Source organism: Argiope bruennichi, chromosome 11 (genome assembly GCF_947563725.1).
Source record: "Argiope bruennichi chromosome 11, qqArgBrue1.1, whole genome shotgun sequence".
Classification (NCBI taxonomy): domain Eukaryota; kingdom Metazoa; phylum Arthropoda; class Arachnida; order Araneae; family Araneidae; genus Argiope; species Argiope bruennichi.
The window spans coordinates 22,756,772-22,772,053 of record NC_079161.1 but is presented as its reverse complement, the minus strand read 5'-3'; the positions used below and the strand labels follow the sequence as shown (position 1 = coordinate 22,772,053).

Genomic DNA, 15,282 nt, shown 5'->3' with positions numbered 1-15,282 from the left:
TGCAAACCACAAGGTCCCAGGTTCTATCCTCGTTCATCGCAAACCCGCTACAATCTTGATGAATTTATTTCCAAATTTGATAGATATAGGCAGAGATTTAATTAGAAACCATTACCATTCCACTGTTATACAGACCGCGGCCAGATTTCAGTTTAATTCTATTGTATTGTAATAGATGGCACCATGGATTCTACTAATCCAAAGTGCTAAGTCACATGACCATAAGTTTGAGTGAAAAAGTTGGCATTCGCTCGGAAAGGAGGTGGGAGAGGGTTCTTCGTCTCCGGTAATGATGAGTGTTTAATAATCTTACGCTACAGCGGCAGTTAGTTTTGCTATGTGCAGACATCTTGTTAGGCTTCGCCCTTTGGTGCCATCCAAGTATTTTAACTTCTAACTTTAATGCAATTCACCTTTACTGTCTTAATTGTTAATGTCCAGTTAATTTTGTTTACTCTAAATAAATTGCTTTTCTTTAAACGTTACTTCTTTTCTTAATCAGTACCCTAGACACTGATCCAAATGGGATTGAATGGGCATTTTGTCCCATCCAGTCCTACACATATACATTTTAGATGTTACATCTTCGAACCAAATTGTTTCTGTCTAGCGCTTCGCATTTCGTAATTACCGAGTGAGCTTCTATTTGAGCAGCCAGCCAGTTAGACTTTCTCGACTGCATTTCGTTTGAAATTTGCTATAAATCTGTAAATTTGGTCTAAGTCAATACACCGTGTATAAAGGTTGGTTCTCGTAAGCCGGGAGGATACAAAAATAGTGGGAGGTCGGCTACCCCCTAAAGATGAAGGGATATCACCGGTCACGAAACAACCTCCCACCGGAGGAGTTGTACCATGATTGGTGATGACTCTTAGAACTCAACCTCAGTTCTCACCAATGTTGCCAGGGCGGCGCGGTCATTCAGATTTATAACCTCAGTGCGGGTCAAAGTTGTCAACTGGCGTTTCCAACTATCTTACAGTGTTTTTGGATTATTGTGTTCGAAGACAGAAAGGCAAACATAATGCCCTAAACGTGTTTTTCGAACTTAAGAAGATATGAAACGTAAAGATTCATTACAATTTAGAATTCGAGTTTTTGGTGAATACAGTACTTATTTTTGTACCTATAAACGAGAAATATAAACTATATACTTATAAATATTTATTACAAAAATATATCTACTACATACTTATAACATAAAAATAATAAACACTTTTTTAAATCTAAAAATCTATGTTTATTGCAAAAAATGAAGTAGAATTGTACAGAAAATTATACAGGGTGTTCATTAATTATTGTAGGGGTTTCCGTACCTCATAACTTTCGAATAAAAAATATTACGCAAAACCCGATTACGTATTCGTAAATTATAACTCAAAGAATTTTATTAACGATATTAAAGTGTAAAGCTTGCACAATTTGCACTTTGTAAGCATTCAGCTGAAGGCGATTCTTTGAGTTGTACTTTACGAATACATAATTCTTTGAGTTGTACTTTACGAATACATAATTCTTTGAGTTGTAATTTACAAATACATAATTCTTTGAGTTGTAATTTACAAATACATAATTCTTTGAGTTGTAATTTACGAATACATAATCGCCTTCAGCTGAATGCCTACAAAGTGCAATTTGTGCAAGCTTTACACTTTAATATCATTAATAAAATTCTTTGAGTTGTAACTTGCGAATACGTAATCGGTTTTTGCGTAATATTTTTTATTCGAAAGTTATGAGGTACGGAAACCCCGGCAATAATTAATGAACACCCTATACTACTGCAAAATTCTAGGAACCCAAAAGATACCTGGTCAGAGGACTGCTGGTATACCGAAATAATGAATTTTTTAATGAATTTGTGCTGAAAATTCATTTAAAAAAACATTTTAATAGCAATATATATATTTATTGCACAAAATATGGAAAATTATGCAGAAAATCGTACTACTTATGTAAATTTTTAAGAATATAATTCTAAGTCTGAACAGTAATTTATTTATATTGCACCAAGGTTAAATTGGTATCCAAACTTAGTGATTAATTTTTACCTTTCACAATTCAACTCGCTTTTCTAAAAGTTTACTATTGGAGGGTGGTCTGATTAGAAAGAGAGAGACCCTTGTACTTCGCATGGAAAATATAAAATCAAATGTTATGGTTTTTCGTCCAATTTTTAAAAGTTCTGTGAGACGTATTACATCATTGCCCTTTGAGTCGCAACTTTCTGTGTGTTGTAACTTGAGATTTCATTGAATGTTGTGGCAACGTTTGGTACATTCACCCTGTAAACGTGACCAACAGTTTATTTTTAGTTTTGAACAACAACTGTAAAACCGCATGTCCATCAATAATCCTAATACTTTTTTTTTTTTGTTCGAATTTGAACCTCCAACCTTTCGTCTATAATTTGAACTCAGCTCTGTTTAACACACCGGTTACCATCTTGGCTGCTTACTTCACTGCTATTACATAACTGAAAAACAAAGGTTTGGGTTTAGGGTGGGGGAAGTGAAAAAGGGCGACGAAAACTTCCTCCCATTTGTTTGTTAACAGCTTTTGAAAGTTCGAGGTCGTCGTTTTCTTATCCGAAAAGAAAATGCTGATCAAAATGTAGTCGTTTCAGGCAATCTGTCATCGATCCCCATCTAATCTATCGGTCGATACACAATTGATTACACACTTTGTTGCTCAACAGAGCTTCTCTTGGTTGCTTCTGTCCAGTCCAAATCACCCATTTGCCGAAGAGCCAATGGATTGGACAGAGCGAATAGCCATTTCCCTTTTGGTGATAGTGCATTATTAGCAGACGTTTCAGTCAAGGTTAAGCGACCGATCATCCTTTTTATAGCCGAATTAAAGAGTTGGAGACAGCCGTTTATCAATTAGTTTTGTGGCAAGGAATATATCTGACTTCATCCTGTTCAGTGGGGAAAAAAAATCGTTTGCGTGTTTTCATCAAGTTGATAGTTTAATGTTCTAGGGGGACGTTCGTTTTGAATCGCCATTCTTAAAGATGCGGACTAGAAATATATTTATTTTAAAATGGATTTGAACTTTTTTACGTTTTAGAATACACCCGTAAGCTGTGAAAAGGAAATTAATATTGAATTTTATATAAAAGGTAAGACTTTTTTTTATGTTTAATAAATATTATTTTTACAACGAATATTCTTTTTAGAACTATATAGAAAGTAATTTTCATAATAAGAAATATAAAGATATTTTATAAAAATGTATAGTGATTTCGGCTTTAAGAAATATGATTTTAAATATGATCTTTAATAAAAATGTATAATGATTTCGGCTTTAAGAAATATGATTTTAAATATGATCTTTAATAAAAATGTATAATGATTTCGGCTTTAAGAAATATGATCTTTAATAAAAATGTATAATGATTTCGGCTTTAAGAAATATGATTTTAAATATGATCTTTAATAAAAATGTATAATGATTTCGGCTTTAAGAAATATGATCTTTAATAAAAATGTATAATGATTTCGGCTTTAAGAAATATGATTTTAAATATGATCTTTAATAAAAATGTATAATGATTTCGGCTTTAAGAAATATGATTTTAAATATGATCTTTAATAAAAATGTATAATGATTTCGGCTTTAAGAAATATGATTTTAAATATGATCTTTAATAAAAATGTATAATGATTTCGGCTTTAAGAAATATGATTTTAAATATGATCTTTAATAAAAATATATATTGATTTGGGCTTTAAGAAATAAGATCTTTAATAAAGATATATTATGATTTGAGCTTTAAGAAGTATTGCGATCGTTAATAAAGGTATATAATTATTTCGTTTTTAATAAATATGACGATCATTAATAAAGAAAGTTAATAATTTCGGCTTTAAGAAATTTGATGATCTTTAAGAAATATGATATTCTTAAATAAAGATATAAAATGATTTCGGTTTTAAAAGATATAATAATCTTTAATAAAGATTTAATAATGATTTTATATGCAGATTCACTTATTGATTTTTAATAAAATTATAGAACAATTTCACCTGAAAGAATTATGATGATTTTAAATAAATATTTAATAAGTTCGACTGGAAGAAGTATAATTATAATCCGATTTAATAAATCCCATTGTAAGAGATTTCATGATCATTAGTCTTTTCATTAGGGCTGGATTATTATATAAGCAAAGGAAACATTGCTTAAGGGTGCCATAACATTGAGGTCCCCGAGGTTACAAGGATTTTTTTTGGCCTTTTTTTAGTTATTTAATTTTGTTCCTACGTATAATTAACAAGGCTCCTGAAATGGAATGTATTGAAATTAAAATGAGAGATCGCTTAAATTTTGGAAAACTATTCTCTTTTCCTAATTACTTTTCCTAACTTTTAGATTAGATAATTTTATAATTCCAGAAAAACTTTTTTTCTTCATATTAAAAAAATATAATCCTATAATTAAATAGTACTTAGATTTGATTAAAGATTTTATTTTTTAAATATTTTGCATAAAACTACATTTAAATTTTAAATTTGCATTTCTTATTACATGTGATATACTGAAACCAGCTCCTCTGAAAGAAACTCGGATTAAAAAATTTTCTATTATAATTTTTTCAGCTTAAAATTTTTAGTATAGAAATTTAAAAATAAAAATAGTTTTTGAAATTGGAGAAGTAAAATTGAGGGGAGGGGGCGAAGTTAGCATTTCCTAAAGACCCTAGAAGACTTAATCCGAACCAACTGTTCAGAGGATTATTAATTGCTCAACTCATTTTACTATGAAATTTCATCATATGACTAATAGATCATATTAAATTTCATCATATGTCTAATAGATAATATTAAATTTCATCATATGACTAATAGATCATATTAAATTTCATTATATGACTAAAAAGATAAAGCGTTTTCAACTGTAATATTTACTGTCGTTGTTAATAAATATATATAACAGTTTCGTCTGTTTGAGACAGTTATATTTTTATCAGAGATCAATAGATCCATAATAAAACAAACAGCAGTTTAACATAAAAACAGTGAACACTTTATTTAAACATGCCGTCCTTCATTCTGATATATTTATGTCTCGAAATATTTAAATTCTTTAGCATGATGCGAATGCTATCGGCTTTGAAATTGAAATAATCGCTGAAGATAATTTGAATTGAATGTCAGCTGGGCAAGTATAAAATTTCCTTGATTTGATATCATATGCGAGGGTCTGAAAACCAATTTATATTTTCAGAAATTAATACATTTATCAGAATGGCATTACAAAATATAATATAGATCTGATATTTGAATCCAGAATTCGAAGAGATCCCGAAATATGTTGATTACATTTATTCGAAATAGACTAGTTTCATCTTTTATTTAAATATAAAGATTTCATTAAAAAAAAAATCCAAAAGCATGAAAAATTAAAAGTGGGAGAAATATGAAAATTTAAGATTAAAAAATGTTGTATAATCTGAATTCTCTAGAATCAATAAAGAAAAATGGAAAAATATATATGTAGTAGACAATACGATTAACCCTTTTACAGCGAGGTCGTTTTCGAGCGGACGAATCTGCAACTCGACACGTTTTGTAGCGAGCGCTCTTAGTGAATTTCTTACCTCTTACTTAGTGATTATACACACAATTTAACGAATAAAACTTTTATAATCGCACACTTTATTAATATTTAAAACTAAATGCAATATTTCAAATGTATGTTGATTTCTTTTTAAAAAACGAAACAATAGTTATCGCGCGCATCCAATTTCCGCACCAAACAAAGCGGGGAGCGAGAAGTCACCCTTCGAGTTGCGGCATTAAATCATGTTTTGAATGAGAATCCCCTTTCCATTGCAAAAGGTTAATTGGTGGTTATTAATACTAACTGGTAACAGTGCTAAATCGATTTATCATAACGAATGGTTATTATTAGAAATTGCTAGTTAATATTGTTACAAATCTGTAATTTTGCTACCCGGCACGAATAGGGTCACCGTAAGAAAGACCGTTGTACGATCTGTCCTGTACGTGCTGAGATCAATGAACTCAGAGCTTGGCGACAGACTTGGCGAGCATTTGGCGGCTTGGCGATAAAGTTGGCGAGTTTGGCGACTAAATGGATCATACTGGAAAGTTCGAGAAGTTTTCACGATCCATCCAGTAGGAACCAAGATACGCTCTGATTGGTCTGAAGATTCTAGCCCCGCCTCTCGGAAGTATAAAACACAGGCACTCTGAAGTTGCAGGAAAGTTGTGTGTGAGAGGAGTCGTCGACAAGTAAAGAAACTGGAGAATTAGACAGCAAGCAAGCTGCTGAACTATAGCGATTAAATGCGCTGAGTTATTATGATTGATCAACGGTATTTTGTTGTAGAAAAAATTTTGTAACAATATTAATAGTAACCGCAATTATTATTGATAATTACCGATTAATCACATTGATTTTAATATATAGGTTTTTTGATCATTTAAAATTTAAAGCTATATTTTTCACTAATCTTGCATAATACTTTAGAGCGAATTTTCATATAAAAAATTAATAATTATTAAACTTCAAAATTTTTTTATTGTTTTCTGTTAATATTTAATTATTTGAATGCTGTATAAAAGTAGGAAAATCAAATCAAACATTGTTAATAGCCGCATAGTCTATTTCATGCTTCCGCCGGAGTCAGTAATAATAATGGTAATAATATTTTGTATGATATATTGTATATCAAATTTGATAAAATATTTAGTTGATGCAAAACACTAGTATAGAACTACCAATGCTAAACTAAAATTGTTGTGTGTGAATTGAGATTGCTGTATTTTAGTTTAGTTTAGTTATATTAACGTCCCGTTTGAAGCAACACTAGGGCTATTTTGGGACGGACCTCGTCATTTTGAACCGCGGTCAGATGACGAGGACGACACCTGAGCGGGCACCCCCCTCTCCACAGCACACCAGCGGGAGGACGTTTGGTCAGGACGGATTTAACGTGCAACAGACCCCCTTACACGACAGTTCTTCGGTGGAATCGGGTCTCGAACCTGAAACCCTCCGGTTCCGAAGCCGAGACCTTACCACCAGACCACCGCGGCCCCTGAGATTGCTGTATGTTGTCACTAAATACTATACATCTCAAACGTTTATAGCTGCTATGATATGATTTATTAGATGTGGTTTCTGACAAACGACATTTTGATATAACGACAACGGTTATCTCTACTTAGACTCTACAAAAGAGGGCGAAAATATTTTCTTTTTCTTTTATCAGTCTGATGTTGCATTATAATGCGAAATATCTTGAAAGAGAGGGAGGAAAACCTTATGTTGGTGATGAAAATCTTATGTGTTTGTTAAAATATGCAATACAACGCGAGGGGTGGTGTTGCTGGTGAAAATTTTCCGATCATCGTTCTGTACTACCATGAAGTGAACGAAAAGCTACTATGCTTCGATCGTCAATCTTATGGAGCTGTGAAAATGGCAATAGGATAAAGGAGGGGATGGGGAGGGCAAAGAATTTATTCCAGATTTGCCAATCTGAAATTCTCATTATAATGCAATATATAATATGGTAACAAGCCGATATTCTAAGAGGATATGAAAATAGAAAATATGAAAAGGAAAGAATGAAAAATTTATTCCACGATCATTCAGACTGAGGCAGTCATTACAATATGAAAGAACACTCTATTCTAGGTGACAGTTTTTGAGGCTATGAAAATTCTAAATATTATGAAGTGTGTGCGTGTGTAAAATATATTCCACGACCGTTCAAACTGAAATGGCCATTATAATGAAAAAATATTCGACACAGTAGGTAAAAATTTTAGGAGATTTTGAAACGCTTTGTTTATGAAAGCTACGATTTGAAAAAAAAAAAAAAAATTATTCCACGATGGCCAATCTGAAGTGGCTATAAAAACGCGGGGGAAAAAAATCTATGTTTTTAAAGAAAACCTAAATAACTATGAAAACGCTAAATTGTGGCTTTATACCGTTCCCTCAAATTAAATTAATTAATTCATATTTTTATGGAATTTCTGTGATTACTTTCCTGCTCCACACAAAATTGCCTTTTTACTTTCTCTCATATGAAGTATAGAGAAAGTATTGAAATCGTCAAACAATTCTAATTATTTCAGCCCTACTATATTTAATAAGATCATTTAGATCTAAAGAAGATTGAAATAATTCAAAATTTCAGAAAATTTATTAGATTTTATTTCTTGACTGATGCTCAATCAGCTTATAGAAATTTAGGTGAAAGTTTGAAGAAATAGTAATTGTTGAATAATGGTAAACTATAAATTGATAGGGAAAATGAAACTGTATTTTGTAATAGTCAAAAATATTCTCGATATTTTGACGAATCTCTACGTTTTCAGACCTCCAGAATTCTAAATACCTATTTTTTGAAAATGTCTGTCTGTCTATGATAAAGATAATTCAAAAACGCTTTGAACTGCTGGATGGGTGAAATTTGGTATGCGGACTTCATACATTTGTAGATTTCTGTTAAATTTTGAACAAAATATGTTCGGAGAAAGTGTGTCCGGTCGGATGTTTGAATATATGGTAACATGATAACTACAAACAAACCTAGATAGATAAAATTTGATACACAGAATTAACACTATTAAGTCTAGAGTCAAATGCAACAAAGAGTTGACTGTCTATCGGTCTGTACATTCAGAAGTAAATAACGGCGATAATTCAAAAATTGCCTGTCTTAAATGTGCCAAGTTTGGGATGGGATGTAACAACAATTGTAGTTCTGTGTCAATTTGTGTTTCAATCGTTTGGGAAAACGATTAATTAAACGACGTTAATTAAACACAAATCCGAGTTTGATTATTATTAATCTTGGCCAGGGATTAATCGCCAAATCACTCCCCAAGGATGGCACTATAGATTCAATAAAATGTTGAATTCAGGTCAAAAGTTAATATTTTAAAACTGTTGTACGCCAATCCCGTGTAAAGCGTTCTCTGCCCTTCTCAAGATCCACAGTTATTCGCGGGAGGGGGTGAGCGATAACACTTAACCCTTAACTGGGGAGGTGCGGTCTACGAGACCGCATTTCATTTCACTCAAATTAAATTTTCTAATGAATGTATTAGTATGAAAAACTGCCAATAAATTTTGCAGATAATTTTCTTAATATATAGACATGTTTTAGAAATTTTCCGAAATATATTATCATTGAAAAAAGCAAATGCGTTGGAACATACATTTTCTTCTCAAATGACATGTTACAATAAATAATATTCTCAAAAAAGCATATTACTTTTTACTTTTTAAATCATATTTATTTTTACAGTATATGAAGGTATATAGAAGACAATATAATGTAAAATTCAAAAATTATATGAAAAATAAAAAAAAAATGACAATGGGTAAAATGGGCTCTTTTTTTATCGGCTTGTGTGACTTTCATAGCACGGTTTTCTAGGAAATTTTAAATATACAGGTTAAGAACTAGTATAAAAATCAACCTATAAATTCTGTATATATATTTCTTGGTGTATTAATATATTTTATAAATTTTTTAAAATACCTTATCACTAGAAAAATTAATTATGTTTGAACATACATATCAAAATCAGTTGAATGCGAACTTTCATCGAAAAACTCTTCTGTACAATTTTCCTTATCACTAAAATCACTTTATTCTTCATTTAAAAGTGTCTGGAGCACTGCTTCATAAAAGGATCAGTAAACTGGATGATATTTCGAAGCCGAAGTTTTAGCGCCATCTGCTAAGCCTTGTTTATCACTGGGACACTAACATTGAGGTGCGGTCTTGGAGACCACGCTCGAAGAAATAACTGAATTATTTAAAAAATCATCTGCTGAAATCCGTTGAAAAAGAGCACGTGTATTGAAGGTCATAAAACTGGAAGCTACAAGGTCAATCCATTCAATTGAGCTAAAAATAGAATAGGGGTGACAGAAAATCCATCGCTAGCGGTCTCACAGACCGCATGTCCTCAGTTAAGAGTTAATTAGAGAGTATGCGAGAAAGTTTTAGGGAGATCAGCTGTATTTATTATTATTCTCGATCATTTTGTTAATCTTGTGAATGGTTCCACTTGTTTTCAATGTGTTCTTGTAGAAAAGCTGTACAATATCAATCAATATCTTGCTGACAACAACGGGCATATTTTATAATGCTTGTTTAACCTGCAAGATTGCACTGATTCTCGAGAATTCTACTGAAAAACGTAAAGTCCAATGAATAACAAGTTTAGAGAGAATTTCTCTTTCAATTCTTTTTTTAGAATTTTCAAGTCTGAATTGCAGCCACACAAAAGTAACGATAAAGCCGTGATTGCAATCATAAAATGCAACTTTCTTATCAGTTGAAATTCGATAAAATTTATCTGAAAAAGTCTGAAGAATTTATTACACTAAAGATTATATAATGTAATTGGTTATCTTTTTAATTATAAATTCTACTGATATACTTACAAGGACAGAATTTATTACATTAAAGATCATATGATGTAATCTTTTTCTTATTTAAAAATCTTATCAATAAATATACAAGGACATAGTATTTATAAATATAAACTAATTTTATTAATAATTCAAAAAATTTATCGATTAAATTTTAATAATCATTTTCTACAGATTTTTCCATTTCTTTACTGTTTCCATGTTTCTTACAAATAATAAAAAATCTCTACAAAAAAAGAAAGAAAGGAACCGAAATAGTTTCTTATTTATTACGATTTACTTTCAATTTAAACTTTCGATATATATAGCCCTTTCAAGGAAATATTGACACATCGTCGCTTAACCCTTTCTAGGGCCGAGGGAAGTATGCTTCTCACCAAATTTATCAATCTTTGTATGAAATTATGTAGGTTGGCTTAAGTTCTGACAAATTTTTTTTAGAAAGACAGAAACTTAGGTTCCTCAGCTCTTTATCTCACACAAAATGACGTGTCTTGATTTGTTACTTAATTATTAATTAACCAAATTAATTAATAAAATCAAATTAAATTTATCTAATAAGCCAAATGAATCCCTTTTCTTATTCTAATTTCAAGCCTAAAAATATTTTAACATATATGACTAGAAAAAAATGGCCATTTAAAGGGTTAACGAATAAGAATACCTATCTAAGTTTTAGAAGATAATTTTTTTTTCATCTATAACAAACATGGCATTTTTTTAAACATCAGAAGCGAATATATTGTCGCGAATTCATTCCAAAAGTACAACCGAAATCAGTGATCTCTTCGAAATATTTTCGATGATTCGAAATCCTTTCATCGTTAATCTCAAAAAGGGGATTGTGAAGAGTTAATTTCTGTCGCTATATTAAAAAAAGTCATATGGTGATATATCTGGTGAATTTGGGCCTTGTGAACTCCATTTTTTAAATTTTTTGGCGATAAATCATGTATAATAATGACATCATGTGAAGGTGATTTATGCGAGATATAAAACTCATATGTTATCTCGTCGCAATTCGGATAGTTTTTAGTAAGAAATTTCTTCAGTAAAGTCTTTAAATATTAAACAATGATTTCTGATCACCTGATCATGATTTCTAATTACCGGATCTGATCGTCACATCGATGAATTTGACGAAGTAGAGGTTCTACTAGAACCTGATTAAATCTAAAATGGATTCTTCTGTATTTCTTGTTTTGATAAGCAACTGTCTTTAAAAGCTTTTTTCAAATTTTAAAATAATTTTTGTCGCGGAAATCGGGACTATAGAAACAAACCTTGATACATATTCTCTTCTGAATTACATTCGCCATTTCGTAAAATTGGCAAAGTTGCAATATTTATAACATTAAAAACAAATTTGTTTTCTACTGATAATATGAAATGAAATACTGAGTATTGCCAGATGTTTATGTAAGTCATAGAGAGTTTCAGAAAATTTGCAAACGATATCTATAAGAAAGGGTATATCTATTTAAATTATACATTTCCGATAAATTTTGATTTCAATTATATTTTATAAACACTTAACTTTTCTAAGAAATAATTTTTAGAAAGGATAAATATTGAATGATGCGACGCATTCAAATCAAAAGGATTGTTTATTTCTAGATCTTATTTTTCTTCATGCAAACACACAAAGGGTTATTTTTAAAGTTTCAAAGACCATTATTTAATTCTCAAGATAAACATGCGTTCCGTATCGTAGAAGATTATTTAATATCCAAACAAATCAGTTCACAAATCTTGCATTGCAAAATAAATAGCCGGAGTTTAGTTTCCTCGTATCCTAGGATAATATATTATCATCTTTTCAATTCTCTTTCTCTCCTCCTTTGCATTTTCTGAACATATGGGGAAGGGGGGGGGGTAGGTTGGCTAGTGTAAAAAGGTAATGTAATGTAGCAAATGGAAGCTAGTGTTAAACTCAACAGCTTCATTGCTTCATGAAGTAAGTTATCGATTAGGCCCAAGCTTCTGTTCTACAAAATGATTTTAAGACCACTTTTGATGTATGATTATCAAATTTGGGGACGCGCTTCCGCACAAAACAAAAAGAAGTTGCAATTTTTTCAAAATAAACATTTGATGAAGATTTTTAATGTGCTCTTGTGCATTAGAAAGAAAATACTTCATGTTGACCTCCAAATTGAACCTGTTTCGGAATTTATTAAAAGAACGTCAATTAAGTTCTTTGAAAAATTACCTCAGATTCGTTACGAGTTACTTCAACTTCTATTGCATAAGATTCCGCTATGCCCAGATCTAGGAAAGGACATTGGGCTGCAATTGATATTTATGTTAGTTTTCGACTGTAAAAAGACAGAAAATTTCTAACTCCGTTGCGAATGTGGTTTTTCTTAAATATGTCAGTTCATATTTTTAATATTAATTTACAATGATTTTTTGAATTAAAATGACTGTGTGGAATTCTTAAAACCATGTTGGTTTTTTTTTGTTTGTTTGCTGTTTCTGTTACTGTATGCCCAAATTTTTAAGGTTATTTATTAATTTATAATTTTTTATAGAATAGTGATTAAAGGTTTTTATAGAGACTGTGCACAGATATTTTCACAACAATTTTTAAAAAAATATATTAAGATTCATTGATTGGAGGTTTTGTGCTTTATAAGAGAGATATTTAAATCCGTTTGCTAAAAGTTTTTTCATGCACTCAAAACAAACAAACATCCACTCACCTATATCCAAAGATTGGAAAATAAATCTGAAAATAAGGCAATAATTAATGACATCTTTATTCATAAAATTGAAAGGATAGTTATTTTCTGATTTGTAAAAATCTAAATTATTAAAAAAACACATTAAAAATATTCTTACAAATACTATGAAGTATAAAAAATATTTTAAGGAAAATTAAATAGTATTTCAATAATAAGGAAGTTTTTACGGAGCATGCGTAGTACTGAGCCAGCAAACAACATGGCGGCACCCAAGATTTATTTAGTTCCATGAATTTTAAAGTAGCGATAAATGCTTTAGATAATAGATATCTATGGAAAAGATAGTCAAGTTAGATTTATTTTACATTATTGATATTCAAGAATTCTGTAACTTGAAATTTTATTTAGAAGTTCTCCAAGATTTAAAAATCGGTTTAAAATTTAATCATTTGTTTTTGATGTTCAGTGGATGTTGAAATCAACTCTTGAAAAGGGCTGCTTTCCTATCTCTTATTGTAGATGCATATTTAAGTTGCTATTCACAATGTTTAATAATTTTGCGCCATTCTATAAATAATTATTAATAGCATGAAAGAATTAGCTTTCTGTTGTTTTTAAAAATCGTTTGCGTAAATCTGTAATTTTCCGAGAAGTTATGAGATTTTAAAATTCGCTTTTTGCAACAAATTTTCACATGTTTTAAAAATAAAACTGAAGACGATAAAAACACTTTGCAGTATTGTAATAATTTATAATTTAATCAAAGAAATCATTTAATATTTTACTTAAATAAATTAATATTTCAATTAAAGAAATTCTTGTAATGAAGTCTTTTATATAAGGTTTAAATTTGCTAAAAGTATTTATTATAAATACTAAACATTTTGAAATATAAGAAGCATTTTAGAGAATTATGGAAAGTAATTAAAAGCACATTTTGTATTATAATTTTTATATCAAAAATCTTTTACATTTTGAATATATATTTCAAAAGCTTTTGTTCATAAGATATTAGAATTCCGTCGACAGTTAATATGAAAATCTCTTGTATCCAACAGTTACCTTTGCTAAAAATATAATATGTACAGCTTTAAATATCTGATTAGGTATGAAGTTTTAGGGAAGATATTGTGGCAATTAATAAATAATTAACATTTCATTAGTAAAAAAGCAAGAAAATATTGATTTTATCAGATGAAAAAAAAATATTAGTGAAATATTTTAAATTGGTGATTAAGTTAAAAAAAATTCAATTTTTTTTCAAAAATATAGATTTTTTAAATTTAATATTTTTAATTTAATTTCTAGATTTTGTCTCTATGAAACCTTTTTATTTCTACATATATTTTTGTGAAATTTCATTAATTTTTATATTTGCATAATTTACGCTTTATTGCTATTTTCTCAAATTTTATATATTCACAAAATCTCATAAATTAAAATCTAATCTGTATAATTTAATTAAAATTTGGTGAAATAATTCCTTGATATATTCTGCAGTTGCTTAAGCATAGAATAAGCAAGTTGTTCATTTAAGAAAGTTCGATAATTGTTTTAATTCTTCATATTGCCTAAAAATTTTTAATTTCAGGCTATTTTTCTGTCGAACCACAATATGTAAAGAACATCAGGAATGAAACTTAACTCACAAATTTGGTAATATCTTTAAATTATCTGAAAACTTTACAAAATACAAATAATCACATAATATATACTTAAATCATTCGATCTACATCTGAACAATAAGGTTTTTCTTCATATTTTTTTTAGCCTAAAACATAACATTCCCTCTCCTCCTCCCGTATTTCTACCAACTTGCAAACCGTGTTTGGATTTTATCTGATATACTTTATTACTTTGATGGCTTTTTACTTATCTTATGCAAATTAAAAATATAAAACTTTTATCACAATTTTCAAGAAAATCATTTAGAATGTTTTCGCATTCCTTAGGAATTACTTTCAATTTCAGATTCGGAACAACTTTGAGAGAGTTATTCTATAAGAAATTTCACAATATAAACGTTATACTTTACAGCATTAGGTGTAACAACTTATAATTAAAAGCACACACATACGTCTTGATTTATTTAAATTGAAACTATTCAATGGGATTGCGAACGACGGGATGGAAGGAGGAAGTCAAAGCGCTTAAGAAA

General features: G+C 29.8%; 1 protein-coding gene across 1 annotated transcript in view; it reads left to right on the top strand.

Moving 5' to 3' along the window:
* Positions 1 to 2,703: 2,703 nt before the first annotated feature.
* The window catches only part of LOC129957530 (major facilitator superfamily domain-containing protein 6-like), a 78,406-nt gene continuing 65,827 nt past the window's right edge, over positions 2,704 to 15,282 (top strand). Inside the window, exon 1 of the mRNA XM_056069879.1 lies at positions 2,704 to 3,124. The gene's annotated coding sequence lies outside the window, so the exon portion shown is untranslated. The remainder of the gene's footprint in view (positions 3,125 to 15,282) is intronic.